The sequence below is a fragment of the Phaenicophaeus curvirostris genome, chromosome 10, assembly GCF_032191515.1.
Source record: "Phaenicophaeus curvirostris isolate KB17595 chromosome 10, BPBGC_Pcur_1.0, whole genome shotgun sequence".
Classification (NCBI taxonomy): domain Eukaryota; kingdom Metazoa; phylum Chordata; class Aves; order Cuculiformes; family Cuculidae; genus Phaenicophaeus; species Phaenicophaeus curvirostris.
The window spans coordinates 12022687-12042488 of NC_091401.1; the positions used below are offsets into that span (position 1 = coordinate 12022687).

A 19802-nucleotide genomic window follows, 5' to 3' on the forward strand; every position below is an offset into this window, starting at 1 on the left:
TTTTGCTACATCTTGAAAAACTGGGACATCACTCAGGTAGTTAGTTTTCACACATAAATTATTTTCAGTGGCTCTAGTTAGAATCATAGAATAGTTAGGGTTGGAAAGGACCTTAAGGATCATCTAGTTCCAACTCCCCTTCTGTGGGCAGGGACATCCCACTAGATCAGGCTACCCAAGGCCCATCCAACCTGCCCTTAAACACCTCCAGGGATATAATATGGAACACTTTGCAAATTTGCATGTCATGCTTGTGCAGGGGCCATGCTAATCTTCTCTGTATCACTCCAATTTTAGTATATGTGCTGCCGAAGTGAGAAGTTAAATCAAAGGGAAATTGTTTTCAAGCTTTAGTGATGGCTTTCTGAATTTTTACATAAGCCACGATCAGCAGAATCATCTGCTATCAGCAATAACTTTTAAAGACCAAACTTTAAATTTATTTCCTCTCAAATCATTCCTGTCACAAACTTAAGTATTACACACAGGATACAGTTCTGGAGCCATATGGCTCATATGTTAACCTGCCTAAGCAAAGATTTTTGTTTATATAATTTAACTATGGAATAATTTAAAATCATTTTAAAATAGCTGTTAGAAAGCTTCCCACAGCACATGTGTGAAGGATCTCAGTCTCCTTCGGAAAAGGAATTAAATTCAGCAAATGAATGTTTTGTCAGCAGTATTTGTCTTCCATTTGTAAATAAGATTGTATAGATAAACAGCTATATGATGTGTAAATTATGGTCAAATTATAATTGCAGATAAGAAAACAGGATCCTAGGACACAAGTAGGATAAAATCATGGTGTGTGAGCCTTCAAGTGAGAGCTGACAAACTGTTTCTAGTTCTGGATTCCCCAACATAAGAAGGATATGTTACTGTTGGAATGGGTCCAGAGGAGGCCATGGGAATGATCAGAGGGCTGGAGCATCTCTGCTATGAGGACAGGCTGAGAGAGTTGGGGTTGTTCAGCCTGGAGAAGAGAAGGCTCTGGAGAGACCTTATAGTGGCCTTTCAGTACCTGAAGGGGATGTAAAAGAAAGCTGGGGAGGAACTGTTTACAAGTGTGTGGAGTGATAGGACGAGGGGGAATGGATTTAAATTGAAAGGGGAAGATTTAGATTACTCCCTAGGAAGAAATTCATTATGATGCTGGGGAGGCACTGGCCCAGATTGTCCTGGAAGTTGTGGCTGCCCCCTCCCTGGCGGTGTTCAAGGCCATGTGGGATGGGGCTTTGAGCAGCCTGGCCTGGTGGGAGGTGTCCCTCCCCGTGGCAGGGGGTTGGAGCTGGATGATCTTTAAGGTTCCTTCCAACCAGTAACTCATTCTATGACACTATGATGAAAAAGAGGCAAGCACAGGAACTGCAGCAAGAAAACCAAATATTTTCATTTGGAGACTATTCATTTGGCAATTTTTCCAATTTTCAAATGCTTCAAATAGAGAAGATTGTTGTCTGTGTGAGTTCCTGCAGGAGAGCCACAGGCTAGAGGCCAGAAAGGAATGCATTACCTGTAGAAAATTTCACTTAATAGTTCTGCCAGTGAGACCACCTGACTTGTATAGAGACTTCTAGTAATCCTGAGTACAATCCCTTTTCATTTTAGTGGATAACACCCTTTCACACTGGTCCTTGTAGCAGTCATTTCAGGCTGAGTCCTGTCAAACTTAACACACACAGCCAGCTTTGCTGAAACAGAATTTTATAGTCATGGGTGTTTAAACTTTGCTGCTCAGAGCACCCTGCTGTGTGTGGTACAGGGTGGGGGAAGGGCAATAAATATCAGTAGACGATGGAGAAAACAGGCTTAAAAGTGCCTTTGACTACAAAAAATGCAGGAGAAAGTCTGGCATGTGAAAATATTTCCCCATTACTGCTTGTTGAAGTAAATGAGAGCACTGGTGACAAACTGGTACGGATTTGTGTTCTTTCCTCATTATCTGCTCCTATTTCTGATGAGAACATCCCCAAACTGCATAGTAGGCAAAACCCCTGTTGTGTGCCAGGAACTTGGAGCTGCTAATGAATGCTGACACAGAAGAAGTGCTCCAGTAATTTTTTCATGTAAATGGGATCGACAGTAGGTCAGAGACAAACATGAAAAGGAAAGCAGATGTTTAAAGGGGATGATTTAGTGTGATAATTTGTATGATATTTTACTCCTTTTATACGCTAAAAGAAAAGCCTATGAAAAATATAAATGAAAGGGGAGACTGCAACAGTCTGGGAAGCTACAAGACTCTGTATAGGAAGGTGATGCTTGAATCAATTAGATAAACACTGAATGAGACAGCTAGCCTGTCAGCTGACTTGCAGTGGGCAAGAGGTACAGAGTTGTTTGTCTCCTCTTTCCTTCCCCTTCTTTCCAATCTAATATATGGAAGAGATAAAAATAAGGTTCAGGGCATGTCACTTTCACTCAAGCCTGCCACAATAAGGTGACATGAATGTAAGCCATGTCTTAAGTCAATAACTAGTGGGATCTTCATCTGGTACAGAGTGTTTAACCCCATGGAGGTTATCATAACGGGACGTCTACATGAATGGGCAACTTTGTCCTGTATTATGTCCTTTGATGGGTAGAACAGATTTTTGAACTCCGATTTGTCATTCAGTAGATAGATGATTTTTGAGATCACCTTCTGCATTATAGCTACGTTCCCCAGTGTGCAGCAACTACTGGTACTTGGTATAAAGCAACCCAAAGGCTGGCCACAGTACTAAAGGAAAGGTAGTTGGTTAAATCACTTTAATAACTGAAGATATTTATAAAAAGGGGTATGTTTAAAGCCCATGTTCTAATTTGCTTCCTTTCTAATTGATGCTAATTATTGTGAAAATGGATGACTTTTTATGATAAATTGCTTCCCTAGCTTCATAGAGAAGGAAATATCACGGCAATACAGCTTTAGCATTTTGCAAGATTTCCTCTTTGTAATTAAACCACTTTTTCTAAACAAAACCTGTGTGATTTTAAGCATTGCACAAAGTAGCGGAAGGTTGGTATTTAGTACTTCAAAATGTACAAGTCTCCTTGAAAATGAGAAGGTGACTAGTTCTGTGATTGTGTTTCTCTTACATCTGTGGCATAATACAAAATTCAAAGTTATTCTGATTAGAATTTTTAATGATCAGAATAATTGCCTTTAGCTGCCTTATGCTTAATGTCTATGTTCTGCATCATTATGCAGGTGAACTAAGTACATAACTCCCTCATATTTTGAAATTATTTCAGCCCTTAATGTATAAAACCCTATTCCTGAGAGATACTAAGTGATTTCATTTTTGTTGACTGCAAAGTGTTCAAAGATCTTAGAGCCTCTCAAGAACTACCTCTAAATCTCACTGGATCAGGACCTCAGAACGTTCAGAATAAGCCACAGAAGAGAGCAGTCTTAGCACATGACCTATGTGGGCCTTGTAGTTCATTATGGATTCTATTCAATGAAATGCTTGCTTCAGAAAGTTGAAATCAAATCAGTCTATGAATACTTGATTTCAAAAGCCAGTGCCCTCAAGGATTGCAGCATTTCCCCTAGGAGAAGGCTCCTTCCTTCTTCACAAATTTCCTTCTCACGAAATATTTCCTGATTTCAGTTCCATTTTATCCTGCATTTATCCTGCTTCATTTTCTAAAGAATCAGCTCTGAGGGACGGAATCATCCCTTGGGATCACAGAGATTGCAATCCAAACCATTGTTCTGCCTGGTTTGCACTGAGAGTTTGATCCTGGGCAGTCAGAGTCCAGATGAGATCAGTGTTCACAAGGCTGTTAGAGCTTCTCTGTGGATCTCTTGTTGATTTTTGTAGTGGATACAAATGAGCATTCATTGAATTTGGAGCTGAATCTGTGTCCCATCTTCAGCTTCATCTGGAGCCGTGCCCTCTTTCTCTAGGTTAATATTTACTTTTATAAAGTAGTAGAGTTCTGACAGAAGAGAGAAAAAACAGATAAAAATAGTTAGTCGTATGAGTAGATAACTTCTGGGATATGCAAAACGGGTCTAGTTTTCCAGTCAGACTCAGAGCTATATGGGGCAGGTAGAAACTAGATGAAGCACTAGTGGAAGAGGTATTGGCTGTCTTGGGTCCAACAATCTATCAAGGCTAAGGCCTTATTTCCCTTAAAAATATTATTAAAAACAACACTTCTGTGAAATGTTTGCATTTCAACTAATCAACCTTTACTCATGGGGGAAAAAATGCTTTGTCAGAATATCCACCATTAGGTCTACTCATCAAGCTGAATTTGAAAGCCTTGTTCAGGGTTTGGAACTTAATGAAGGTGATGGCTAGGTTGCTTAGGTCAGCAGATCCTTCTCATACTGATGGCTTTGGTGCTGAAATCATCAAGGCCCTACAATGAATGTGTTTTTTTTAATTCAGTGCAACTCCTGCTTTCTTTCCCTTTAGCTAAATAAAATACTTTTGTCTTCTTATAGATGCTGTTGTGCAACCAGTTACAGTGATGTTCACAATGGAGTGTGAATCCTATTCTCCTCTCTTATTTGTATCAGTAAAAAAACCTCTTCATTGACCACAAAGCTGAAGGCTTTGTCTCAGCTCCAAGTCTGTAGAGTCTCAGAATTAGTGAAATTTATGAGAACACTTCTGATAAATATCCCACACACTTGCTGTTTGTATCATGTTAGCTCTTAGTTACTGGTAAAGACAGGACTTTGACCTAGATAAACTTTTTTACAAAGGCATGTAGTGACAGGATGAGGAGAAATGGCTATAAACTGGAGAGCGGAAGACTTAGAGTAGGCATAAGGAAAAAAATCATGAGGCACTGGAACAGGTTGCCTGGGGAAGTTGTGGATGCCCTGTCCCTGGAGGCATTCCAAACCATTCTATGAACTCATCTGGGTAGTCTTATGTTCTTATGGTTTGTGGGTGACCACATCAGTCAGTTTTTATGAAAAAAAAGTCAGGGAAATCAGCTGCTGGATGGACATTTGAGATGCTGAAAACAGTAACTCATCACATTCATGGAGACTTAGCTTTGCAGATTCCTCTTTGCAGCATGAGCAGAATTATCAAATTGTGTATTTATTAGTTTCTCAGCACACATGCTGGAGAGGACCTGAAAGTAGCTGTCTTTGATACAATATATGCCTCATATTTTGAGCATCTTTGAAGACCTTGCAAAGTCAAAATGTCCTAGCTTATAAAACAGCATGGCTTTGGTGAAATCTAGAGATCACTAGTGATTTATGTGAACTGCAGATCTGGTAGTACCTTTAAAAAAGAGGCTCCAACCATGGAAAAAAAAATTCTGTGGCAGCTAGTAGCTTGTTCTGTCCTCTGATGACTTACAGTGTGAAAGATGGAGATTATTTGCCAACACTTAGATATCGTTGTAATAACTGACCAGGGTAGGAGTACTGACAGAAGTCTAATCTAACCTATTCCTTTGCTGATCTTGGAGTGTGGATGAAGATCTAAAATAGAAGAAAAGCAAATAATGAGACCACAAACAGATTTATGTATTTGCAGTCATCCAAAGTAACTTTTTTCAAGGAATATTGAAGTCCTTGAACACAAGTCTGAAACTATTGCTCTTGAAATTGTTTACAAAGATCTATTTAAAAAAAAAAAAGCTGAAGAGGCATATGCAGAAGTGACTAAGAAACTTCTCATAAATAACTGAGTTCAATCTTTTAATAATAAATGAAAGCTGAAACTAGGCTGTATCTGTGTTATGCAGATGGGATGGTTTAGCCTTTTTTATTAAAAGTTAAAATGTGTGAATTACAAATATATGCAGAGACAATCTTGCAAAGGATATTAAAAATCCTTGTGAATGTTTCTGGCATGACAAAACTTAAAAAAAAAAAAGAAAACTTTCGCCCTGCAGGATAATTATGGTTTAACCTCAGAGTAATGGATGTCTGAGTGAATGATCTGGTATTGCATTCAGAGAAAGTGAATAGGAGAATGAGAAGTGAATAGGAGGGGGTGATTATTTACTATTTCTCACAATACTGAGGACAAAAAACTGAACAATGACACTATTGAATATCAGATTTAACTACTAAAAAAATACTTTTTATGCACAGCAGGTAATTAAATCTTGGAGCTCATCACTGTAGTAGAGACAAGATATAATGAATTGACACCCCCACCCCAAATTGCTCTTCTGTCATCATGGTGCCCTGTAGAAACCTTCTTTACAGTAGATGGTAAAACTTCCCTAGCAAGAGAAATATCATGCTTTGATTGCACTGGCTTTTACACTCTTTCTGAAGTCTTAACAGCCAGCAGCTGTTGAAAGTAGGATGTTGAATTTGAAGGACCTTCAGTCTCATAATCCATAAGCTCTTGTTTTCAGTATCCTGAGGACCTGGACATGACTACATTTTTCAGTCTGTGTTTAAGAATGGTAATCTGTTTACGGGTATGATGTGTCTGGCAATGCAGCATTCCCATGAGTGGGTGCAGAGCCTATAGAAAGGGAAAGAAATATTTCAGTGATTGCACTCCATCCTGTCATTGGAAGCACCTTGGCTGCATCTCAGCTCTGTGATGGGAGCAGCAAAAGTGTTGTGTTCTTTTGTGTGCCTGGATTTTAATTCTGCAGAAACCCTGGGTACGTAGGCAGAGAACTGGTAGTGCTACCCTGTTAGCTTCCAAATAAGTTACTCTGAAGACAAGGATACCTTCCCTGCAGTCTGAGACAAAGTCAGTTCAAGTGTGCAGGAACCAGGACTGTTAAACTACTGTGAAATGCTTCTCCTTAGTGTTAATTTAGTCTCACTTTCCAGCAGTGGCAGCTTGGGCACTGTGGGAAGGCAAATACAGGTTCTGCTTGTGACTGCTACTGGCTTGCTGAATAAATTTGAGTAACTCAGCTTGGCACTTCAGTCTCTTTTGCCATGCTTTTCCTCCTTTGATTCCTCAGGGAAAGCAAGATTTATCAATTCCCTGTCTAGAAGACACGAGCTTGTACTAAGGAGGCTTTTTTAACCTTCAATGTAGTTCATTAGCTTGAGTTTGGTGTAATGGCCGGTTTAAAGTGTGATGTATGTTCACTAACATCCATCTGAAAAATACCACCTATGTATGCACTTACACTCCTGAAGGCAGAGTCCTTTTTGCTCTACATGTTTGTATGTGCTCCATGCAGTGGACCTTACCATGGCTGCAGCCACATGCATTGCTACTTGTATGTCATAAATAATAAAAAGGAAAAGCCATTGTCTGTTCTTACTATCCTTTTTTTTTTTTGTCTTCCAGCCTGGCTAGCGACTTCATAATTTTTTTTCTGTTAGGCTTCTAAAAGCTTTACTAAATTTTCATTGCAAGAATTGGCCTAAATACCAAAGTAGAGCTCTCCATGGAATTGTAATATCATAGAATTACCAGGTTGGAAGAGACCCACCGGATCATCGAGTCCAACCATTCCTATCAAGGACTAAACCATGCCCCTCAGCACCTTGTCCACACGTCCCTTAAACCCCTTCAGGGAAGGTGACTTAACCATCTCCCTGGGCAGCCTCTGCCAGTGCCCAATGACCCTTTCCATAAAACATTTTTTCTAATGTTCAGCCTGAACCTCCCCTAGCGGTCTTTAAAGGATAAACTGTTGTGTGAGTTACTAATGATGTGCTCGCACGTTGATCATAGGTAGTCGTTCTGTGATAAAGTTTCTTTTCATTGTGAGGTGACCCTATTTGTCCATTAAATAGCACAAGTAAGCATAGCTTTGCAAACTAATCTTAGGTATATGTTATTGTTCCTCAGGTATGTTGATCAGGATTTAGAGCCCTTCACATCCTTGTTTAATGATTGTAGTTGCAGAAGTCTGTGCTGCATTCTAATTTTGATAGTGTGAACTTGCTGCTGTGTTTTTGCTGCCAGATATACTTTCCTAAACTCTTCTGTTTGGGTATCTTGTCTTTTAGGCAGTACAAGCATTCTCTTGTGGGGGCTCTTTGCTTCTACCAATTTGTCATACAAGTTTTTAATTATGTGCCTTTTCCATATATGAAATATGTTTAATCCTATAAGCTAATGCAAAAGATAGTAATGCCGTTAGTGTTATTTTTAGGGACTCAGTTTAAAATTCTGTAAACTTTTAGAGGTGTAATAAAACATCAGAGGAATTTTACAAGTGGTGCTATTGAATATGCTCATTTCACAACATATTTGTGCGACTAATTCTGATGACTGCTCAAAACATTTGTACTCACCAGCCATTTAATTTTTGTCCTACATCCCCCACTGTTGATTTTGAGGATGGTTTCAGGGATTTCAGCCTCCGTATTATCTTTGTTACTTCATAAACGATAGGAGACTTCTCATTTTGCCTTCAGTACTCACTGAAAATGCTTAGTTGAGATGTTTATATCATGAGCTAAAACCATAAGCAAAGCCCACTACTCACTATTGCTGCTTATCATATATTAATATTGTTGTGATTAGGTGTACAGTAGAGGATCACTAGCTTTCCTGACCCTGATTTCAAGGTGTAGTTTAGAGTTATACATGTCCCTGATCTGTAGCAGAGCAAAGTCATGGATTCTTTCCTTCTCCTCTTGCACCTTTTTAGAGAACACAGCAATGACCTGCCCTATAAGTGAATGTCTGCAGGTGAAATTAGACTCCAGTGATGCACTGTAGTGGGTTATGGAAGAAACCATGGTGCGTTCAGGGAGATATTTTTTTTTTCTAACTAATGTTAATGTTTAGTTATTGGCTTGTGGGCCAGCAATAGTTCTAGCTTTTAAAATTCTGGAACCTGAAGGTTTGAGGGGTTTATTGTTGCTTGAACAGAACAAGCTGCATAACTGAATATGAAAATGAAAGCCTTGAAACTTAAATCTGAAGCTACAAATTTTCATTTGAGGTTGGTTTCTAATTTGCTGTTTCACAGGATTGACAGAATTTGTAGGGGTTTCCAGGGATTAGCAAGAAAAACATTTTTATCTTTCTGCCTGAGTTGTGTAAGTGCAGTGATTTTCTTAGAAGTGATGTTTTACCTCACCTTGGCCATGATCTGAGGGGGTCAGCCTGCAACCAGCAAGAGTATTTAATTCTCCTGACTAGCTCTGATCCCAGATTTAAACATTGAAGATTCAAAGAGAATCATAGAATAGTTAAGGTTAGAAGGGATTTCAAAGATCTTCTAGTTCCAACCCCCCTGCCACGGGCAGGGACAATACCTCTAAGCAACCTACGAAGTCACCCAGGTATTATTTTATGCCAGGCCGATGTCAAGATGTTTGTTTGGGTTAGACTGCGCTAACAGAAGGAAGCAACAAGATTTTCATTCTGAGTGTAAAAGGCAGATTTACAACTGAGGAAAGTGATAAATATCTTGAATGCCAAGATAAATGTTCAAAAGGGAGGTCAGAGAGAGAAGTGAATGGAAGTAGGAAAAAAACATTGTTGAAGACACTGATGTTGCAGAGGAGACACATTCTTGCACCACAAAGCTGCTGCTGCTGGATTGAAAGGCAGATGGCTACTTTACTTGGACTTTGGTAGAGTTAGTGGAGTAGAGCCTAGTCTGTTGTGGGGAAATATGGTGTTCCATGGAGTTGTACTACGTGTTATTTATATTTTGGATCTCAATTATTCCTAGGTATGTGTACATCTGTAAATGCTTCATACACATCCTAATTTGCAATAGGGAAGCCTGCATATTGCAAATACTTAATGTTTATGATAATTAGCAGTCTTATTTCCCAGTATTAAGTGTTCTACTAATCCTATATTCTTAGCTACGTTTCAGTAATGGCAACTATGATATCCGTGCTTATATAAAAAGTTATGTGGTGTCATATCATCTGGTGTCTTATTGTCCTGACAAACTACTTGTATAGCATCAGTATTAAGCAACTTGTACATAAATTGGTCATTTGCAGACAGTAGATAGATACTGTGGAAGAGTTCATGGTCATAAAAGAAGTTTGCACTCTGGAGGGAGAAGGGAGTTGCTTGAAGAGTTGACTTCATGAAGAGTACACTTGGATTAATGTTCAGATCTAAAGCTAAGCTTTCCTTGAAATTGTGTCCATTGTCCACTTTAAAGCACCAAAACTCATGTTCTTATTGGTGCTATGCAAGCCAAGACCAAGATTTTTGTGGCTTGTATAGAGTGGTGTCTCTGCTAACAGAAATGGACATGAAAATGAGCAGTAACTCACAAACTTTGTGCAGGACAGAATCACATATATTGATTTGTTAGCCAATAACTTCATGGAAAATGATGAGAAATATTGAAGCATTGCTTTTTTTTTTTTTAATCTTGATGTCTTCAGATATATTAACTTCTTGTCTAAAAGTTGAATCTACAATTATCTTTACCAATGAAATGTGACAAAACTAATCAGAGAGTCTATGGTTTCAAGATGTTCAGCTGACATAGAATCCCCTTTGCAAATCTGTTAAACCACTAGGATGTGTAAGGCTATGTTTCTGAAACTGTTATCCTTTTTCCAGCTCCATAGGAGTAGGAAATATTCTGTGATGTGTAGTATTGTATATGCTAATATTATGTCACATTATCAGCAACTATGCACAGCTGCTCCCCACTGCCATCATCTATGAATACACTGGATCCACAGTGGGTGATGTTGTATGCATGTATGAATGTGTACATACATATATTCACCTAGTTTGCGTGTGGTGTGTATGTATGTAAATATACAGAAAGGAATTGCGGTGCTTGTCAGGGTGGTTTGTCAATGTGAAGCATTTTTTAACACATGTAAGCAAAGGGGAATTACTTTGGCCATAAATCTCCTCTATCAATCTGTACCATTGTTGTTTATTGCTATAAATCTACATTGACTATGTTTTTATAATACATCATCTGGGGTTTTTTCAAGTGTTTATATTGTGTATTTTAAGAGATAATTATGTATAATCTTTGCACCATATTAAACTTTCCCTGGATATTTCTTCAGAAGAAGCTGTTATCAGAGAACTTTTAAATTTTTAATTCCTTTTTTGCTTAAAACAATCTAAGATTTCAAAATAGCAATCAAGAACTTCAAACTACAACTCATGAGTTATGTTCAAATCCTATTAGCTCCCTTAATATGAGTCTAATTTACTGACTGAAAAATGAGTTTCTTGTGTTCTCCATTTAACTGAGAAGGGTATGAATTTCCAGAATTTTTTTTACTGAAGACTGCCATAACTTCAAGCTACATTCAATGGAAAATACATTCTGCCCTGCTCAAAAATCCCATAGATCTGAATTCTAAATACATCCTGGCTATGGCAAATGATATGTGGGGATCCTGCTTGGGTAACTTTTAATATTAACAACAATTAAATTGTGCAGAATTTTTTCTGAGGTGATAGAATTTGTTTGAAGCAACTTTGGTAACAGAATAGATAAAATGGAAATAGTGTTACAGAACATCTCTTCTGGACAGCTTCATATTTCTTTGTCTGTGTTGAATAAACTTCTCCTGGTCTAGTGGGAGGTGCCCCTGTCCATCACAGGAGAGTTGGAACTGGATGATCCTTAGGTCCCTTCCAACCCAAACTATTCCATGACTCTTTGATTCTGAGATGTCCTTTGAAGTGGTAGTGCTTTAAGTCTATAAAAGAAGTTCTTGCCCCATGCCTCAGTTTACTGCCCTTTTACATGTCCTATCGAGGTCAGAAATTTAAGGTGGGTCACAAAATCAAAATGAGATAAAACAAGGAACATTTTCAAAAATATTTGTTCAGTTAGTTTGCTGCAGGTTTGTAAGTGGCAATGAGCAGGTAGAAGCAGGGAACATGCCATGGTGGCTTTTCAGCTCAATAACGATGACTTGGGACTATACCCACATGGCATTCTGATGGTCGCCAGATGACTTGAGGCTGGTGCTGTACACTCAGGGTTGACTTTCATAGCTATCCTCAAAGCAACGAGAAATAAGTTTGGTGTGCTTTGTTGGAGAGCCTGATTTGACCTTGGAGTATGAACCTTTGTCCCTGGATCTGGTTTTGTGCCTCTGAGCAGAATGCAAGTTTGCACTAGAAAGCATTACTGGTGTCACTGGATTTGGTCTTCAGTTGTTTTAGTTCCTGGATGGTAATAAAATTTCCTGCCATATTAGGTGACTGTAACGTTATGTAAACTAGATATGTACAATGCCATACATTTATGGTGATAACTCAAAGACACAAACCCCAAGGAGCAGTGCGTACACTGTGTAAATGCAGCACTTGGAAAATGATTATTTTGAGAGTCATAATTTGCTTAGATCATAAGGCAACCAACTTCACGCGTTTGGGCTACAATATATTTGGACATAGTGATACGTGTATTATGTTGCTGGATTTTGCACAGTCTTCCATTAGTATTTTTGGAGCACTCCATTATTTTCACGGAGTATGAACATGTGTAGATGTAACTTCATTCTGTACTTTATTGTTTGCTGGTAGAAAATGTCAAACTGATTTATGGTGCTTTTTAACAAAAAGGAATATTATGGCTATTATGACTATCTCCTTTAAAACGCTGCATAATATACTTTGCCTTATTATCTAGCTTTTTGTTGTGCAGCATGCCTTTTAGAAATACTTAAAGATCTAAAGTGATGGGAAATAATAGTGTATCCCTAGATAAGATATCCATAAGATATGGCTTCTTTGGGTTTTGGCTTTAACTTTGTTAGGTCAGATGACAAACATGGCAGATATGACAGAGGTTGGGGTTTTGGTTTCATTTTTTTTTTCCCCAGTTTCAAATATTTTCAGTAAAAACAATTGATTTCAAAAATTTCCAGATGTAGAACAAGAAATTAAGTCAAACACTGCTTCAACAGGTATTTTTTTAACCCTGGGAATTGTTTCAAATTACAGCAAAATGGAGAATTATTCTCAATGCCCCAGTTTGCCGTAATTTGTTTTCATTTCCTGTTTCAGTTATAGGCAACACTCATGGTAGCTGTTAGATCTAGTAACTCAGTAAAAAGAGATTTTCATGTTTCTCTGGTGACAACTGATTTGTGCTTGGGACCATCAAAATACCTCTATTGAAGTCATAGACAGATCTGACATATGGTATTGGTAAAGAATCACAGCCAGGGTTGCAAGAATTTGTTGTTTTTATCTGATGTTCCATGTAAAAAGCTACTTTCTTCAAACAAGGGATGAAAAAATGTATGAAATAAGGAGAGGGACAAACCTCTGTATTTTGTATGTTCCTGCTATGCAGCAGAGCTTCTCTCTAGAGTCTTTATTAACCAATCTTATCTTGCTCCCTGCTGATGATTTACTAGGAGATACATGCTTTGTGTCCAGGATCTTGATCCCACTGAAGATTTTTCCATTTATTTAATGACATTTTCTTGGATAGGCCTGAAGAAGCTATAATAATTAGTGTTACAAGTATATGCATGGCTGGAATCAGGGAATCTAAGTCATGTTAGTTTACCGGAAGCAACCCATCATTCACTTCTGGTCAATCCAATTCATGCATGCATCGACTCTTTGTTCAAGATCTGAACTAGTGCACTTGTGAGTCTGAGAGCTTGTTATAACTGTGATTAAGTTTCTCAATGGCAGAAGTGATCACGTCTAATAGCTAGGGTCACTTTTGCCGATCTACATCATCAAACAAGCATCTGGGTAAAGAAAATAAATTCTATGTCCACTTTGAAGTCTCAAATCAGAAAATGTCAACACAGCATGGTAGAAGTGCATGTTAATGAATGTGCATAATACAAAACCCACTTCTGCAAACAGGTTTTTTTCAGCTGAATAGTCTCTTCAGTCTACTGCATTTCATTTTGTTAGCTTATCACTGACTTATTAACCAATTCCTCCCAGAGTCCATCTGGTGGTCCATCTGTCTTCAGCATCTACATTTTGCTGTGTGACAAATGACATATAGGCTATTAAAGAATAACAATTAGTTACAACATTAAACATAAAGGTTATGTAAATTCCATACTTCTGTTAACAGTGTCACACTAAGGCAGGAAGAATTTGGCAAGTCAGACAGTAAAAGTATATTTTGTATCATGGAGCAGAACATATTTAGGCCAAATGATTTACTGTGAATTTTTTTCTACCCCTCAGGTCTTTTGAATAACAGATGTTTACTGTAAAATGTTTTGGTTCTGCAGAACCTTTCTAGTACAGTAGTGTTCATTATAAAGGTCAGATTTACATGCAGAGGAAAATATTCAAATTATTCAACAACCAAATGTTTGTCTTTCACTATATATTATTTTAGAATAATCGCCTTGAAGCAGGGAAATTGCAGGAACCTTCTCATTTATTTACAGATTTCCTGTACAGCTGCGATGTGAGCTTAGTACTTGTTCCACCTCTTCTGGTTCACAGCAGTCTCTCCCCTGACATAGGGAGGTTGTGTATGGTCTGTATCAAGTTGCCTGAGACCAAAAGAGGAAAGAGTTAACAACTGAATTTTGTTAGGTTGACCCCTGGATCTCTCTGCTAAATATGAGTGTATATCTATACACAAGGAGAAGAAAACATAAGGGGAGGTCTTGCATCAGACAAGTGGTAGAGAAATTGCCCAGGGTAGGTTATGAGCAAAAGGTGGTACAAGAATGGTGGCATACGATTGAAAGAGACGAAAAAAAACCCAGAGAAAGCAGTAGAAGGATGACCTTTTCACATGACACTATCTTTGCATCACCATGGTTTAGTAGCTCAGCAAGTCTCTTTCGGATATTTCATGCCAAAAAGTGGCATCCATCCAAATTCCTTGCATGCTATTAATACATTCTCGTAGGTGAAGCTTTCCCACCTGTGGGTTCCCTTTAAAAGAATATTGAATACTTAATGAGTACTTCTGACCTCGTAAGATGTGACTGCACTTTGCAAGTACAGCCCCACTGCAATAGTTCTTGGGAAGCAGGCAGAGAGGACAAATCATATCTATGCACTTGCAGAGTTGGGGTTTTTTTATATTTTTAAGACCTCTTCTGTCACAGATTCTCTGGGTTTCCTTAATTGTCCAAGAGTCCACAATGATTTGGAAAAGAGATATGGCCTTGATAGATGAGAGTGTCTTTTCTCTTCTGACTTTCCATCCCCTTTCACTCCTTGAAAAAATATAGCCTCAGCTACTCCGCACTTAATTTCTCTCTTTCCCTCTCCTGTAGCTCACCTCATCAGCATCTTGTTTGTTAAACCTTGTCTTCTCATCGCATGACCTGATGACATGTAGAGAGAATGAGTGGCGCTACTTGTATTTAAATACTGTGTTCTAAGAGTTATTATTACCTGATGGGGGAGAACAGTGGTTACTGCCCTGAGTGCTAGGCAGGAAAGAGCTTTAACCTGAGCTTTGAGAGGGTGAATTATCATCATTGCTGTTCTTCTTAATAAGAAACATGCTTAAAAACCCTACTTTTCTCTGATTTATCCTATGGGCAATAACAGCGATTAATTTTCTGCTCTGCTGAATGCATAGAGTGAAAAGAGTTGCACAGACTCATGTTGGTTAGTGGTCGTCGGGACTCTATTACCAGTGTGCCAAAGAGTTTTTTGAACTTTTTAGGGCTTGGCAAACCACCCTGGAATAGGTGGCTATTGCTTAACCCAGGTTGTTGTGATGAATTAATATGCTTTAGGGAAGCACAGATTTTACTCTAGAGAGATATGGGGCACGTACTTTCTTAGGGGAAAGATGACAAGGGACAGGACTAAGAAAGAATGTGAATGATTACAAACTAATCACAAAATTGTTGTGTTTGTTTCTCCTTCGGTATCAGGCAGAACCAAAAATCTGGGGACAAGCCATATATGAGGAAAGAGAGGAAGAAATTACCTGGAAGGCATCAGGAGCAGTGGGCATGAGCACCTTCTTGGAATGGAGGTAAAGCTCTAGAGAGTGGGAGGCAGCATGGCAGCTGCATTGGGTGAAAGTCTGCTGTCTAGGGGGTGGAGGATAATGAGAGTATATTTCATTGTGCTGTCTTGAATGGCTTATGAGGGTTAACATTTTCTCAGCCCCTAACAGTGAGAGCATCGGATTTGTAAGTGAGCTACTAGCTCTAAGCACATTGAAGTAGCCTTCTAAAGGCCTCATGTCCTGAAATAAATACTCCTCAATATTATTTTGTTATAATATATCATGCTAGCACACTTGGTTACCTGCAGCTAGGATGTTTCTGAATCTGTTGGCTTCGTTTAAGACAACCAGAGTATTGAGGATTATATGCCTCATCCTGTGTTGCAAAAAAGCTTGAAAATAGAAAACCACATACTCCTCACACTCTGATTGCTTGGGTCAGTTTTGGTGTAGAAGGACTCTACATCAGGTTGACGTGCCTTGAATAAAATAAGTATGTACTAGGCATGCTGCAGATATCAAACTTCTAGTTCAATCCCGAACTACTCTGCTAAACCATTGAGTTGTGGTAAGATGAAAAAAGAGGAGGAAGGCTGGAGGAAGTCAGCCTGGCTGCTGATCACTTGTGGACTAGAGCTCTGAATAGGAGTCAAATAATGGAGCAGGCAAGATGAGCTCTCGCCTCTGAAGTAGAATAGCTGGACAGTTTTCAAGAGCAGGAATTAGCTGCAAGGATGAGCTATAATTTGGTATGTGGACTGACAATGTTTTTAGTGGTAATCAGGTAAAGAAGATGAGTGGAAAGGTGACAGAATTTTCTAATGATGCAAAATTAAATTAATCCAGGTAGGGACTGAGGAAATATCAAAGAATATGATGGCCCTGGCAGAGTGGTAGTGATGGACATGAAACTATGTGAATTAAGTGCACGCTCTTTTTTCATGGTAGGGGTTTACCAGAACGCCTTTCTATGCTGCAAAAGTCCAACAACGGTAATGCCTCTTGTGCGTGAGGTACCAGTGATAAGAAGTGTGCTCTGTAGTAAATGTTGGTAAGACTTGTGCTGAGTGACATATATTACAGTAGTGAACTTCACTATGTTAGAATTTTCCCATCCCCTTTCCTGTCCTACAGCATTGGAGGAAAGTAGAATTGACACTTTCCTCTGCAGAGATGTCCTCATTTTACTGGCATGTGAAATGATCTGCTTTAGTCCACTCTGTGTGTTTGTAAAATGTGTAAGCACTCTTGAATCCTTTAGGATGAAAGACATTCCTAAAAGGCATTGTAAAGCAGTGATATAGACTGTAGGAAAAATCATAATTGTGCCTAAAAATTTTCTATAGTAATAGTATTGCTATCACTACTTTTAAGTACCAAACTGATATACTGGAATGGTGAGCGTAGCTTTGGGGATTTGCCAAGGCCACATATTTCTACCCAAAATGAGTAAAGTTGTTTGCTGGTTCCAACAAAAACTATTAAAAGGCTTCATACTTTTAAGTACGTTGTGAATTACATCGCTGTGTAAGTACTGGTGAAGTACTTTACTCATTCAGGTTCTGCAGTCAATAGTTGACATAACATTTGTTTTCACTTTGTTGGTTTTTTTTTACAACCTAATGCAGAGTGCCTAAATGTTGCACTTAATTTATTTTTCTGCTTGAATGATGAATGCCAATTTGTCTTGAGGCAACAATTTCACTGTACCATCAGCTAGTACTCCTCTCTCAGCACAAAATGCAGAATGCTTTTGAAAGTAAACATGCAGGAATATTAAGAGAAATTACCACTCTTACAAGAAAAGTTATAGAATAAAGCTTGAAAGTGTCAAAATTGCTGTAATAGCTTCCACATCTATTTGAAAAATTATGATTAGATGTTTTATGAAGGAGATTGTTTAGATTATGTTCTTTGAGAACAGAGAGTGCATTCTCAAGCATTGTTCTCAGTCTTCAATGGTAAAGCAAACCAAATTAATACTTCATACGTATACACTGTAACGATTCCCATGTGGTCATGCTAAATCTATTCACGCTCAATTTGGCGGGGTGAGGTACCAGTGGCACTAAAGATCTGATTCCAGGAGGGGCTCAATCAGTAAGATATGCTGAGCAGGGTTAAATGTAATGCTTCTCTACTGCCCCTCGTAGGACTGTTTGTTGCACCCAGGGTACCAGATTATCTCCCGTGCCCCGTCTGAAACGCACATTGCTGCAACCCGGTTGCTGTTGGTAAGGAAGCTAACTTCTGCTTGCATGTCTACACCCCCTGCAGTCATCCTGCTCAACTGCAGTATAGCCATGGGTTAGCCCCGTTTTGATGGGATCTGAAAAGCTGTTGTGTAGTTCAGTACGTGCAAGAAGCAAGTGTAATTGTGACTGGATGTCAACTTTATTATTTGCTGAACAAATTCCACATCAAGTCTGATTGTCTCTGACTGTGCAAGGGATTCAAATGCTGTGTGGTTACGAAGACTGGACTGCGTGGTCTATGAACTGAGCTAGAGCAGAGCAGCTTCAGCTGTTCCACCCCAGCTCCACTGCTGAACTGTAAAAGGAGATGTTCACAATGTGCATTAGAATCCCCGTAACTCAAGGTCTAAGTTAACTGTGTCTGGTCTAAAACTCTTGTAGAGCTCCTAGGCTTCTGTTCCCTTTCATCAATGCCCTTGATAAGAAAGTTAGGCTGTATTGTTTTATTTTTTTCTTATTGGCTGTAAAGGTGCCCAACTGACAGTCCTAGAGAATAAAATCCTCTTTTCAATCACAAAGCAGGTAACTGCCTGTGAAATGGCAGTGCAGATCTCAGTCTTGACCAGCAAAGAGATGAAGGAGCACCAAAGACTGCAATGTTTTCAGTTCATACTCACTCAGACGAGATTGCCATCCAAGATACTTAGTGCATCTGGCAATGTGTTATTGCAGGCAGCCTGCCCTCCTTAAGATAGACTGAGATTTCTGCATGTATTTTTGCAGCTGACAGAAAATCTCTAGGATATTCCGAAAGTCTTAAATTTGCACTTTGTTTTGATTTGAAACAAACTCTATGAATAGAATAAGAATATTCCTTTCACAAAAATATTATTTTGGAGGAATGAAATACTAGATTCTTTTTTTAGTAACTTGATATGTGTCTTTATAAGGTTGAATGCTTCAAATTAATAATGTTATTATAGGAGGATGCAGTAGAATTTTTAAAAAAATGTGGTTTTTGAGGAGGAAAATGGAGGCATTTATTTTGGAGGGGGGTAGGGGTGGGCATGGGATTGCCACTTCTGTTTACTTAGAAGACCCTTTAGCAGTGAATGGTATTCAGCAGGGTCAGGGTTTTGGTACTGAGTGGAGAGGGAAGCCCAGACTGATCTTACAGCAGTGACTGCTCCTGGCCCTTGCTGATCTGAGGTATATTCACACTGATAAAATAGAGATGAAATGCCACGGCCTGTCATATCACCTGGTATAGCCCATTGAGTGACTGACTGGGTAAGGTAGCACCAGTTTTCCTTGCAGTTCCTAGTCACTCCTGTCCCAATGCTTTGCACCATCCTGACAACACTGGTTCCTCTGGCTTAGGACAACACAGATTTCCTTTAATGGTTTAAAACAGATTCCAGACCAGTTGGGTTATATCAACTATCAACACAGTCTGCCCAGTATTTCCCTCTATTGTACATGGCCTTATAGTTTGTTTTTGGTTTTTAGTAAACTCAAATGTTTGCTGCAGATTCAATACTGCATTTCTGCAGAGCTTGTCACCACTGATTCAAAGGACGGAGTTTCCAAACCCCCTTGCTTTCTAGCATTCCTCACTGAAGTGGGAGGCTAGGTGCGGCTGGGCAAGGATTCCACTATAATAACTCAATAACAACTAGATAGTCGTTATTAAGCAGGTATTCTTTATTAGCAGCGCTGGATGCATGGGGGAATCAAACCTCCAAAAACACGCATACCAAGCAAGAAAATTGTGCGTCTTTTATAGTACAGATCTATGCATTTTTCATCACCCCCCCT

The 19802-nt window shown here is 38.9% G+C and overlaps 1 non-coding gene across 1 annotated transcript; it reads right to left on the reverse strand.

Annotated features, from left to right (window-relative positions):
• Positions 1-214: 214 nt before the first annotated feature.
• Positions 215-321, reverse strand: LOC138724971 (U6 spliceosomal RNA). The gene has a single exon (XR_011338153.1). It is a non-coding gene; the product is annotated as a U6 spliceosomal RNA (small nuclear RNA).
• Positions 322-19802: the final 19481 nt, after the last annotated feature.